Raw genomic sequence first — 14,463 nt, 5'->3', positions numbered from 1 at the left:
ACTCCAATATTCAAAAAGGGAGGTAGGGAGAAAGGGAATTATCGACCAGTGAGCCTAACATCGGTAGTCTAAACCAGAGCCTAAACCAGGGGCTGGTTTAGCTCACCAGGCTAAATCGCTGGCTTTTAAAGCAGACCAAGCAGGCCAGCAGCACGGTTCGATTCCCGTACCAGCCTCCCCGGACAGGCGCCGGAATGTGGCGACTAGGGGCTTTTCACAGTAACTTTATTGAAGCCTACTCGTGACAATAAGCGATTTTCATTTCATTTCATAGTGGGGAAAATACATGAATCCATTATCAAGGACTGTTTCACGGAACATTTCGAAAGCAATGGCAGGATCAGTCAGAGTCAGCATGGATATATGAAAGGAAAATCATGCTTGACAAATCTGTTGAAATTCTTTGAAGCTATAACTCGTACAGTTGACAAGGGGGAGCCAGTCGATGTTGTATATTTGAACTTTCAGAAGGCGTTTGACAAAGTCCCGTATAAGAGATTGTTGTGCAAAATTAAAGTGCATGGGATTGGAGGAATTGTATTGAGGTGGATGGAAAACTGGTTGGCAGAGAGGAAAAAAGAGTTGGGATTAATGGGTCTTTTTCAAATTGGCAGGCAGTAACCAGTGGGGTACCACAAGGATCGGTGCTGGGACCCGTTATTCACAATATATATTAATGATTTGGATGAGGGAACAAAGTGTAACATCTCAAAGTTTGTAGATGATACCAAGTTGGGTGGGAGCATGAACTGTGACGAGGATGCAGAAATCCTAGAGCATGAACTGGACAGGTTGAGCGAGTGGGCAAATCAATGGCAGATGCAGTATAATTTAGATAAGTGTGAGGTTATTCACTTTGGAAACAAAATCAGGAAGGCAGATTACTACCTGAATGGTTGTAAATTGGGAGAGGGGAGTGAGCAGCGGGACCTGGGTGTCGTTGGGCACCACTCGCTGAAGGTAAGCATGCAGGTGCAGCAGGTGGTAAAGAAGGCTAAAACTATGTTGGCCTTCATTGCGAGAGGTTAAGAGTCAAGTGATGGGTTGCTGTAATTATACAGTGCCTTGGGGATGCCACACCTGGATGATTGTGTGCAGAGTCGGTCTCCTTTTCTGAAGAAGAAGGTTCTTGCTAACGAGGGAGTGCAACGAAGGTTTACCAAACAGAATCCAGTGATGGCCGGACTGTCATATTTGGTGAGATTGACTTGGTTAGGATTGTTCTCGTTGGAGTTCAGAAGAATGAGGTGGGGATCTCACAGAGACTCATAAAATTCTAATAGGACAGACAGGGGAGATCATCCCGATGGTGGGTGTGTCCAGCGGTCACAGTCTGAGGATTTAGGGTAGCCCATTTCGGACAGAAATAAGGAGACATTTGTTCACCCAAAGAGTGGTGAGCCTGTGGAAGTACTTGATGCTGAAACATTGAATATTGGATCTAGCCCATTTCGGACAGAAATAAGGAGACATTTCTTCACCCAAAGAGTGGTGAGCCTGTGGAAGTACTTGATGCTGAAACATTGAATATTGGATCTAGCACATTCTCCCCATGTGCTAGATCCAGCACATGGGGAGAATGGGATCAAAGGCTGTGGGGAGGAAGCAGGATTAGGCTATTGAGTTGGATGATCAGCCATGATCGTGGTGAATGGCGGAGCAGGCTTGAAGTGCCAGAAGGCCTCCTCCTGCTCCTATCTTCTATGTATCGATGTATCTATGTATCTCCGCCATTCCATGGACTTACCTCGCTAGCTCTTTAATTAATTGAATTTTCCATTTTTTTTCTAATTTCATGCAGATTCCCTACCATACCAGCCAATCAGATCGCAGCTCTTTCTGTGTCATCACTTTTCCCTTTTTTTCCAGCTTCTGTGGAATTCTCAATACTCACCTGATGTGATCCCAGCGGTGCCTGCTATTTAAGGTTTTGGTTTAGCACACTGGGCTAAATACTGGCTTGCAATGCAGAACAATGCCAGCAGCGTGGGTTCAATTCCTGTACTAGCCTCCCCGCACAGGTGCCGGAATGTGGTGACTAGGGGCTTTTCACAGTAACTTAATTGACGCCTACTTGTGACAATAAGTGATTGTTATTATTATGTAAGTGATTTGATACTCACCGCTCCACCCTCCAAGACTGCTCCCTGGATACACACTTACATACACACATTCAAACACAATGTCAAATACGCATTCACACCCACCGACTCTCAAACACATGCGTTCTCTCACAAGCAGACACACACAAATCAACAGACTGTCAAGCACGTACACACACTCTCAAACACACACACACTCTTTCACATAAACAGGCAAGTTTACATACACACGGATACACAAACTCTCAAGCAAAAACATGCACACACAGGATACTCAAAGATATAAGGCTACACCTCACCCACAGACACTCAAACACACATACACACGCAGACACTGATGCAGAGACACACAAAGCTGCAGACACTTAACACATAGAACACGGTCTCACCTCAAGCATACACGCACTCATATGCAAACACTCAGACACATACTGATGCTCACACACACACGCTCACTCTAAAGCGTGTGTAACATAGAAACAGGAACACGATCACAGACACAAACAATATGTTTATTTCAATTTCAGTAACAGACATGCAGTGAAACAGTTGGACTGAAGCATTTTCCTGGCAATGCTCACAGGAACGAGTTTACACATAACACTTGAAATACTTCTGTAATCCATTCAGTTACGTTTTTGACAATTTAACACCCGGTTTCAATCCAGGAAAAGCAGCTGACTGATTGTTTTTGCTGTTTGAAGGGACACAGTACCTTTTGCTAACCAAAGAAGCGGATTCCTCAAATGTGAGTTCAGTTTTGTATTCCCACAGCCAGAATTGTTAATTTTATTCAACAATCTGTCAACACCTCATGAATAAGCATGAAAAGAGAATGAGCGTAACATTTGTAGCTATGTTTGCAGGCATATGTCGTTGTATCAGCTTGTATCTGGTGGAACAGGCTCGAAGGGCCAAAAGGCCTCCTGCTCCTATCTTCTATGTATCTTTGTGTCTATGTATGGCATAAGGCACCAGAGGAATGAGGAATGAAGAATCATTGAATCCCTACAGTGCAGAAGGAGGTAATTCAGCCCATTAAGTCTACAGCGAACCTCTGAAGGAGTACCTCACTCAACGTCACTCCCCCACCCTATCCTTTAATCTAACCTACACATCTTTCTGGACACTAAGGGGTAATTTAACGTGGCCAATCCACCTAACTTACACATCTTTGGACTGTGGGATGAAACCAGAGCACCTGGAGGAAACCCACGAAGACACAGGGAGAACTCCACACAGGCAATCGCCCGGGGGAAATCGAACCCGTGACCCTGGAGCTGTGAAGCAGCAGTGCTAACCACTGTCCCACTGTGCAATCAATGTCAGTGGGAAGAGACAGAACTGGGGAGAGAGGATGGAGTCAAGATAGCACAAAGTGAGTTCGGTGGGGCTGGAACAGGCTGAAATAATGGGTCAACTGGGACATCCTGATGGGGACTTTTCAGATGGAGGTAGAAGTGGGAGGTTGAGGCTGGATGTGTAGGATAGCGGGACCATGATATTGAGGCTGTGAATAGAAGATTTCCATATTTGATACGATCAGTTAAAGTCCTGGAAACAATATCATGATGTTTGGTGGTGGGGTCCTGGTCCGCAGGAGTGCGGGAGGGGGGGGGGGGTGTAGGTAGCAGTGTGTGTCTGAGATTTGACGTTCTACCTCTATGAGAAAGTAAACACAAGACAATATTGGTACCACCCTTGTGAGCAGCTTAGATCACCAAGTCAGAGTTAAATATTAGAGGGAGGATTGGAGCAGGTTCACAGGGGGCAGAGAAATTGTTGCGGTCACTGACAGATCCCAATGGAAAGATCAAGACCGGATATGAGGGCAGAGGGTGGCATCCAGATAGAGGCAGATTATTGGAGGCGGATAGATTTCAACCACAAATATTCATAAAATAATCCTTGTTCACCGCTATCATATATTCCACTCTGGTTAGTGACCCACACTCTGTACAATCCTACACTGACAGATAATTCCAGTAATTCTTGTTCACCGCTATCATATATTCCACTCTGGTTAGTGACCCACACTCGGTACAATTCTACACTGACAGATAATTCCAGTAATCCTTGTTCACCGCTATCATATATTCCACTCTAGTTAGTGACCCACACTCGGTACAATTCTACACTGACAGATAATTCCAGTAATCCTTGTTCACTGCTGTCATATATTCCACTCTGGTTAGTGACCCACACTCGGTGCAATCCTACACTGACAGATGATTCCAGTAATTCTTGTTCACCGCTATCATATATTCCACTCTGGTTAGTGACCCACACTCGGTACAATTCTACACTGACAGATAATTCCAGTAATTCTTGTTCACCGCTATCATATATTCCACTCTGGTTAGTGACCCACACTCGGTACAATTCTACACTGACAGATAATTCCAGTAATCCTTGTTCACCGCGATCATATATTCCACTCTAGTTAGTGACCCACACTCGGTACAATTCTACACTGACAGATAATTCCAGTAATTCTTGTTCACCGCTATCATATATTCCACTCTGGTTAGTGACCCACACTCGGTACAATTCTACACTGACAGATAATTCCAGTAATACCTGTTCACTGCTGTCAGACATTCCACTCTGGTTATTTGTCCACCCTCAGTCTGATTTAATTCTTACTCCCACTACACCTTCCTTCATGGAGATTGCTTTCACTGAGATACAGTCGAACATTATAAAAGATTCAATCAATATAATAACTTCATTGATCGGAGGGCCCGTGAATTACAAACAGGTTTGTTGTCAGTTGATGGAATGGATTCAAAACATAGACATGTTTGAATATATTTGAATGAAGTGAATTAGATCGTTGATCATGTGTCTGTATAACAGTGAGCACGAGATCAGTATTAAACATTTTCAGTCACAGTTTATAATCAGAAAGCCGCTCACACACAGATATACACAACTTCAATGGGGATAGTCACTTACCAGGAACACCAACAGCAGCAAGGATTGGGTAGAATATTTTGGCAGCAATATCAATCGGATTAGACATTTTTAGTGTGAAATGATTTGTCCTTCTTGCTGCTGGCAAGCCCTGTGTCTTAAACTCTGAGGTATATATTCCCAAAGTCTTCAAGTTATACCCTGAGGAACCACCTCAGGGAAATTGAGGTTGCGACATCGTTAAGCCTGTTTTTTTTCCCAAAGATATGAACAAACAGATTATGTCATTGTGTTCAGTGAAGAAAATATTACTTTTTGAGTGGGTGGAGTTTCCAAACACTGGACTGGACAATCACATTGATCTACTGACAATAACAGAAAGGATGCTGTCCACTAAAACAATTCTCAGTGTGTTTCTATGGTGGGTCCACTGCACTCTGGTGTGTAGCTGTCTCTGTAACTGTGACCATTCAGTGATTCAGTTCCAATTGTCTGGGTGGGTCCACTGCACTCTGGGGTGTAGCTGTCTCTGTAACTGTGACCATTCAGTGATTCAGTTCCAATTGTCTGGGTGGGTCCACTGCACTCTGGGGTGTAGCTGTCTCTGTAACTGTGACCATTCAGTGATTCAGTTCCAATTGTCTGAGTGGGTCCACTGCACTCTGGGGTGTAGCTGTCTCTGTAACTGTGACCATTCAGTGATTCAGTTCCAATTGTCTGTGTGTGTCTCTGGATGGTTCCTCTGCACTCTGGGATGTAGCTGTCTCTGTAACTGTGACCATTCAGTGATTCAGTTCCAATTGTCTGAGTGGGTCCACTGCACTCTGGGGTGTAGCTGTCTCTGTAACTGTGACCATTCAGTGATTCAGTTCCAATTGTCTGTGTGTGTCTCTGGATGGTTCCTCTGCACTCTGGGATGTAGCTGTCTCTGTAACTGTGACCATTCAGTGATTCAGTTCCAATTATCTGTGTGTGTCTCTGGGTGGGTCCACTGCACTCTGGTGTGCAGCTATCTTTGTAACTGTGACCATTCAGTGATTCAGTTCCAATTCTCAGTGTGTTTCCCTGGATGTTTCAATTGCATTATGGGAAGTAGCTGTATTTTTCGGTGTGCCCATTTAAAGAACAAAGAACAATACGGTACAGGGAAATTCCCTTTCGCCCTCCAAGCCTGTACCGGTCATGATACCACCCTTGTCCAAAACCCTCAGCCCTTCCCAGTGTCGCATCCGTCTATACCCATCCTGTCCGCGTGTTCAAAACCCTCACCACCCGCTGTCTAAAGAAAACTGCCTCGCACATCTCCTCTAAACTTTGCTCCAAGGACATTAAACCTATGACCCCAGGAGACTGACATCTCCAGCCTGGGAAAGAATGTCTGCACACTAAATCTATCATGCCCCTGATATTCTTGTAGATCTTTAACTGGTCGCCCCTCAACCTCCGTCGTACTAATGAAAACTGTCCAAGTCTATGCAGTCTTTCCGCATAGCAAGCACCTTCCAAACTAGGCAACATCCTGGTAAACCTCCTCTGCACCCTCTCCGAGGCTTTCACGTCCCATTGGTAGTGTAGAGCGATACCCAAAGTGTGGCGTTACCACGTTTCTACACAACTGTAGCGTCACTTGCCTGTTTTTTTAATGCTCGATGCCCCGTCCAATGAAGGCAAGCATTCCGTATGCTTTCTTGACTACCTATTACTCGTGTGTTGCCACTTTCAAAGATCGATGGACCTGTACACCCAGATCTCTCTGACTTTCTATATTCCTAAGAGTTTTGTCATTTATGGGATATTTCCCCTCTATTTTAGACCTATCAGGGTGATTTACCTCACATTTGACCGGGTAAAATTCAACTTGCCATTTTTCTGCTCAGGTCTCCAACCACGCTAGCACAGCGGTTAGCATTGTTGCTTCACAGCGCCAGGGACCCGGGTTCGATTCCTGGCTTGGGTCACTGTCTGTGCCGAGTCAGCACATCCTCCCCGTGTCTGTGTGGGTTTCCTCCGGGTGCTCCGATTTGCTCCCACAAGTCCCGAAAGACGTGCTTGTCAGATGGATTGGACATTCTGAATTCTCCCTCTCTGTACCCGAACAGATGCCGGAGTGTGGCGACTGGGAGCTTTTCACAGTAACTTCATTGCAATGTTAATGTAAGCTTACTTGTGACAATAATAAAGATGATCAATTTTTATGATGTATGTCTTGTTCTATCCTCTGACAATCCTCAACACCATCTGCCACCAACTTTGGTGTCATCTGCAAACTTAGAAATCAGACCACGTACATTTTCCTCCAAATCGTTTATGTATACCACAAACAACAAATGCCCCAACACTACTAGTCACAACCTTCTATTCAGAAAAACATCCTTCTACTGCTACTCCCTGTCTTGTGTGACTGAGCCAGTTATGTATCTATCTTGCAGCATCACCTCTGACCCCATGTGACCACGTTTTGTACCATTCTGCCATTTAAAAAATTTTTTTTAGAGTACCCAATTTTTTTTTTTCTAAATAAGGGGCAATTTAGCGTGGCCAATCCACCTTACCTGCACATCTTAGGATTGTGGGGGCAGACACGGGAAGAATGTGCAAACTCCACAGAGACAATGACCCAGGGCCAGGATTCGAACCTAGGTCTACTGCGCCGCAATCCCAGTGCTAACCACTGCGCCACATGCCGCCCTTTGTGCCAGTCTGCCACGAGGCACCTTGGCAAAGACTTTATTGAAGTCCATGTAAACAACATAACCACTCTCCCCTCATCAATCATCTTTGTCACCTCCTCAAAGGCTCCATCACTGTAGTGGGGCACGACTTCTCATTCACAAAACCATGCTATCGCTAATTAGTCAATTTGTTTCCAAATGGGTATAAATCCTGCACCTGAGAATTCTCTCAAATAATTTACCTACTACCGACGTGAGGCTCACTGGCCTACAGGTTCCAGGATTATCCCTGCTACCTTTCTTAAACAGCGGTACCACATTCGCTATTCTCCAGTCCTCTGGGATCTCACCAGTTGCCAATGAGGAGACAGTACTGTCAGTCAAGTCCCCAGCAATTTCCTCCCTTGCTTCCCTCAGAATACTGGGGTAAATCCCATCCCGTCCAGGAGACTTATTTACCTTAATACCTTTTGAAACAGCCAATACCCCTCATTTTTAATGTCAACGTGACCCGGACTATCCACACACCTACCCAAGATTCATCTTCCACAAAGTCCCTTTCTTTGGTGAACATTGATGCAAAGTACTTCTTTAGTACCTTGCCCATTTCCTCTGGCTCAACAAATAGATTCCCCCCACTGTCCTTAAATGGTCCAATCATTTCCCTGGCCACCCTCTTGCTTTTTACATATGAATAAAAAGCTTTGAGATTCACCTTCATCCTACTTGCCAAGGACTTTTCATTTTTATTAAATAAATTTTGAGTGTCTAATTCATTTTTTCCAATTAAGAAAGTAGGAAGGTACTGAAGCGGGAAATTATGAGGGCTAGGAGAGGTCATGAAAAGTCCTTGGGGGGCAGCCCGATGGCACTCTGGATAGCATTGCTGCCTCACGGCGCCAAGGTCCCAGGTTCAATCCCAGCTCTGGGTCACTATTTTCTCCTTAATTTAGTGCGGCCAATCCGCCTAGCCTGTACATCTTTTGGGTTGTAGGGGCGAAACCCACACAAACACGGGGAGAACGTGCAAACTCCACACGGACAGTGACCCAGAGCCGGGATCGAACCTGGGACCTCGGCGCCGTGAGGCAGCAATGCTATCCAGAGTGCCATCGGGCTGCCCCCCAAGGACTTTTCATGACCTCTCCTAGCCCTGATAATTTCCCGCTTCAGTACCTTGCTACTTTCTTTACACTCCTCGAGGGTTTCGACTGTCCCCACTTTTCTAGGCCGTACAAAAGACTATTTTTCTTTTTGACGAGGTTCTGAATATACCTCTTTATCCATGGCTCCCTAAACTTCCCATCCTTATCTTGCTTTCTCTTAGGACCGTGTATTACCTAAATTCTTATCAACTGTCGCTTGAAAGACTCCCACATGACCGATGTTGATTTATCATCCAACAGCTGCACCCATTCCAAATTCTTCAAGTCCTTTCTAATGGTATCATAATTTGTCTTTCCCCAGTTTAACACCTTAACCTCACCCCTATGCAAAAGTACCTTGAAACATACGGAATTGTGGTCACTACTCCCAAAATGTTCCCCTACTGAAACCTCAACAACCTGTCCAGGCTCATTCCCCAGTACCAGGTCCAGTACTGCCCCTTCCCTAATTGGACTATCTACATATTGCATCAAGAAGCCTTCCTGGATATACCTTACAAACTCTGCCCCATCCAAATCTCCAGCACTAAGTAAGTCCCAGTCAATATTAGGGAAATTACTGAGAGCAGGGGAACGTGATTCAGTTCCAACTGTCAGTGTATTTCTCTGGGTGGTTCCACTGCACTCTGAGGTGTAGCTGGCTCTGTAACTGTGACCATTCAGTTATGTGATTTGAGTGGGTGCATGGTGACCATAAATAGCAAATTTCGTTGAATCGAAAACTAAAACTTTTTAAAGTCCAAAATAAATTATTCCTGTCCAAATCTCAGCCAGCTCCTCAAACTAAAAAAATGTTTTGAAACATAGGAAACTCCTTGGAGTTGTGACTCGGCCTCCACTTCGCCGCATAGACCACTCCAAAATTCACATTGCTGCTGTACAACGCTGCTTTCAACCAACCAAACGCTGCCCGCCTTCTTGCCAGCTCTACCGTAAGATCTTGGTATTATCGAATACCAACGCATTCCTACTTCCCCTCTCAATTCTGCTTCGTCCATCTCAAGACCTGCCCCTTCGCCTGGTAGCTGTGGAAGCAGACTATCACAGCCTGCCCCTTCACCTGGTAGCTGTGGAAGCAGACTATCGCAGCCTGCCCCTTCGCCTGGTAGCTGTGGAAGCAGACTATCACAGCCTGCCCCTTCGCCTGGTAGCTGTGGAAGCAGACTATCACAGCCTGCCCCTTCGCCTGGTAGCTGTGGAAGCAGATTATCACAGCCTGCCCCTTCGCCTGGTAGCTGTGGAAGCAGATTATCACAGCCTGCCCCTTCGCCTGGTAGCTGTGGAAGCAGACTATCACAGCCTGCCCCTTCGCCTGGTAGCTGTGGAAGTAGGCTATCACAGCCTGCCCCTTCCCCTGGTAGCTGTGGAAGCAGACTATCACAGCCTGCCCCTTCGCCTGGTAGCTGTGGAAGCAGACTATCACAGCCTGCCCCATCGCCTGGTAGCTGTGGAAGCAGACTATCACAGCCTGCCCCTTCGCCTGGTAGCTGTGGAAGCAGACTATCACAGCCTGCCCCTTCGCCTGGTAGCTGTGGAAGCAGACTATCACAGCCTGTCCCTTCGCCTGGTAGCTGTGGAAGCAGACTATCACAGCCTGCCCCTTCGCCTGGTAGCTGTGGAAGCAGACTATCACAGCCTGCCCCTTTGCCTGGTAGCTGTGGAAGCAGACTATCACAGCCTGCCCCTTCGCCTGGTAGCTGTGGAAGCAGACTATCACAGCCTGCCCCTTCGCCTGGTAGCTGTGGAAGCAGACTATCACAGCCTGCCCCTTCCCCTGGTAGCTGTGGATGCAGACTATCACAGCCTGCCCCTTCGCCTGGTAGCTGTGGAAGTAGACTATCACAGCCTGCCCCTTCGCCTGGTAGCTGTGGAAGCAGACTATCACAGCCTGCCCCTTCTCCTGGTAGCTGTGGAAGCAGATTATCACAGCCTGCCCCTTCGCCTGGTTGCTGTGGAAGTAGACTATCGCAGCCTGCCCCTTCGCCTGGTTGCTGTGGAAGTAGACTATCGCAGCCTGCCCCTTCGCCTGGTAGCTGTGGAAGCAGACTATCGCAGCCTGCCCCTTCGCCTGGTAGCTGTGGAAGCAGACTATCGCAGCCTGCCCCTTCGCCTGGTAGCTGTGGAAGCAGACTATCACAGCCTGCCCCTTCGCCTGGTAGCTGTGGAAGCAGACTATCACAGCCTGCCCCTTCGCCTGGTAGCTGTGGAAGCAGACTATCACAGCCTGCCCCTTCGCCTGGTAGCTGTGGAAGTAGACTATCACAGCCTGCCCCTTCGCCTGGTAGCTGTGGAAGCAGACTATCACAGCCTGCCCCTTCGCCTGGTAGCTGTGGAAGCAGACTATCACAGCCTGCCCCTTCGCCTGGTAGCTGTGGAAGCAGACTATCACAGCCTGCCCCTTCTCCTGGTAGCTGTGGAAGCAGACTATCGCAGCCTGCCCCTTCGCCTGGTAGCTGTGGAAGTAGACTATCACAGCCTGCCCCTTCGCCTGGTAGCTGTGGAAGCAGACTATCGCAGCCTGCCCCTTCGCCTGGTAGCTGTGGAAGTAGACTATCGCAGCCTGCCCCTTCGCCTGGTAGCTGTGGAAGCAGACTATCACAGCCTGCCCCTTCGCCTGGTAGCTGTGGAAGCAGACTATCGCAGCCTGCCCCTTCGCCTGGTAGCTGTGGAAGCAGACTATCACAGCCTGCCCCTTCGCCTGGTAGCTGTGGAAGCAGACTATCGCAGCCTGCCCCTTCGCCTGGTAGCTGTGGAAGTAGACTATCACAGCCTGCCCCTTCGCCTGGTAGCTGTGGAAGCAGACTATCACAGCCTGCCCCTTTGCCTGGTAGCTGTGGAAGCAGACTATCACAGCCTGCCCCTTTGCCTGGTAGCTGTGGAAGTAGACTATCACAGCCTTCGGTGGTTCATTCGTCTTTGGCTTCGCCGGAATGACCGGTGGGCTTGTTCCAACACAAAAAGGGAGGGTCTCCAAAAATCTCTGCAAAGTGCTGCGTCACCACCCCGTAGGCAGTCCCACGATCCTTCTTGTCTGCCTTAGTGACCTGTTCTCCAGGTTCTCCACTTTGGCTGTCATCCCTTTGTTGCTCTCCACCACCCTCCGCAGCTCCTCACCCATGGAGGTGAACTGGTCACTATGCTGCTACAATGCCTCCTTCACCCCCTTCAATATCTCCTCTTGCTCCTGTACCACCCTGAGCATATTAGTCAAAGCCGCCTTTATCAGGGCAAAAGTCTCAGCCACCCACTCATTGAGCGAGCTCATCATCCCTTACCGATGCATGTTTCAATGCTTGGAGAACAGCCACTCAAACTCCCGAAACCACTTCAGTCAGCTTTTCCCCCATAATGGGTGCGGCCCTTCCCAAAGAATTAGCACCCGCCATCTGTCCTCCCTTTGCGCACCCAGCAACGGACTTTCGCTCTACCCATTCCTTCCTTGATTCTTCTTCTGGACCTTCGAAATTCCATAAACTCTGCAGAACCTTCAAAACACCTGGAATATTGTGTGCAGTTTTGGTCTCCTTATCGGAGGAAGGTGTCCTTGCTCTCGAGGGAGTGCAGTGATTCCTGGGATGGTGGGGCTGACGTATGAGGAGATATTGAATCGGTTCGGATTGTATTCGCTGGAGTTCAGAGGAATGAGGGGGGATCATAGAAACCTGTAAAATTATGATTCTTTAACAAACAATTTATTAAGGCATTTATGATTTTAAAACAATAAAAGATACAAATACAAATGTAAACATAGTTCAGTGCTTAACGCATCCCTCCGTCACCCACTGTTCCCGTCGAATGTAGACACAAAAATCCCCAACCCCCTCTTCCTCCCTAACCCCCCCCTTATTGATTCTGCGGACAGTTTAGTTTTCTCGAAGACGTCGATTTGGATTTGTTTATTGTCACTTGTACCGAGGTACAGTGAAAAGTATTTTTCTGCCAGCAGCTCAACAGATCGTTAAGTACATGGGAAGAAAACGGAATAAAAGAAAATACAGAATAGGGCAACACAAGGTATTCAATGTAACTACATAAGTACTGGCATCGGATGAAGCATACAGGGATGTGGTGTTAATGAGGTCAGTCAATAAGAGGGTCATTTAGGAGTCTGGTAACAGCGGGGAAGAAGCTGTTTTTGAGTCTGTTCGTGCGGGTTCTCAGACTTCTGTATCTCCTGCCCGATGGAAGTAGTTGGAAGAATGAGTAAGCCGGGTGGGAGGGATCTTTGATTATGCTGCCCGCATACCCCTTGCAGCGGGAGGTGTAGATGGAGTCAGTGGATGGGAGGCAGGTTCGTGAGATGGACTGGGCGGTGTTCACGACTCTGAAGTTTCTTGCGGTCCTGTGCCGAGCAGTTGTCATCTGGCTGTGATGCAGACAGATAGGATGCTTTCTGATGAGGACGTGTTGACCCTGCTCAGAGTATCCTCTCACAGATAAGCCTGTAACTCCTTTCCCAACTCTTTCCCATTTGCGTTTTATCTCACCACTCTGCCCACTCCATAAGTTCCTTATCAATTTACGATACCTTCCCCACCTCCATCCCCATTCCAGGAATGACCCTGTCCTATATCCCCTGCGGCGGTAGAGGTGGAAATGTCTAAACCTGCCATCGCACAACACAACTTACCTGCAGATACCGAAACCCATTCCCTGCCGTCAATTCAAATTCCTCCTCCAATCCTCCAAACAAGGAAAACTCCCATCAAAAAACAGGTCCACCAGCCTCTCAATCCCTGCTCTCTGCCGCCTCCGAAACCCCCCATCCAACCTCATCGAGCAAAACCCGTGATTGCCACAAATTGGAGCCCACACCGACGCTCACTCCACTCCCATATGCTTCCACTACTGTCCCCAAACTCTCAGAGCCACCACTATCACTGGGCTTCTGGAGTACTGGGCCGGCGAGAACGGCGGAGGAGCCGTTACCAATGGCCCCAAACCTTACATGAGGCCGCCTCCACCCACTCCACATCGACCCCTCTCCCACTATCCACTTCCTGATCATGACTATATTTGCCACCCAGCAGTAGTTCCAAAAGTTCAGCAGCGGCAGCCCTCCCCCTCCCCCCTCGGCTCCGTTCCAACAATACTTTCCTTACTCGAGGGGTGTTACCCGCCCACACAGACCAAGATATCACCCTATTCACCCGCTTAAAAAAGGCCATTCGTATAAAAATAGGGAGGCACTGTAACTCAAACAAAAATCTCTGGAGAACCGTCACCTTTACGGTCGGTACCCTCCCTGCCAGTGACAACGGGAGCATGTCCCACCTCCGGAAATCCTCCTTTATTTGTTCAACTAACTGGGCCAGATTTAATTGATGTAGCTGCTCCCATCTCCGAGCCACCTGAATTCCCAGGTAGCGAAAACTCCCTCCCACCACTTTAAACAGCAACTCCCCCAGTCTCCTCTCCTGCCCCTCCCCTGGATTACAAAAACCTTGCTTTTACCCATGTTCAATTTGTACCCCGAGATCCGGCCAAATTCCCCCAAGATCCACATAATCTCCCCCATCCCCCTAACGAGTCAGAAATACAGGAGTAGGTCATCTGCATACAATGAGCCCTGTGTTCCACCCCACCCCCTTCCAGTCCTTTGATGTT

Source organism: Scyliorhinus canicula, chromosome 6 (genome assembly GCF_902713615.1).
Source record: "Scyliorhinus canicula chromosome 6, sScyCan1.1, whole genome shotgun sequence".
Taxonomy (NCBI): Eukaryota; Metazoa; Chordata; class Chondrichthyes; order Carcharhiniformes; family Scyliorhinidae; genus Scyliorhinus; species Scyliorhinus canicula.
Note: the sequence above shows the minus strand (reverse complement) of the source record.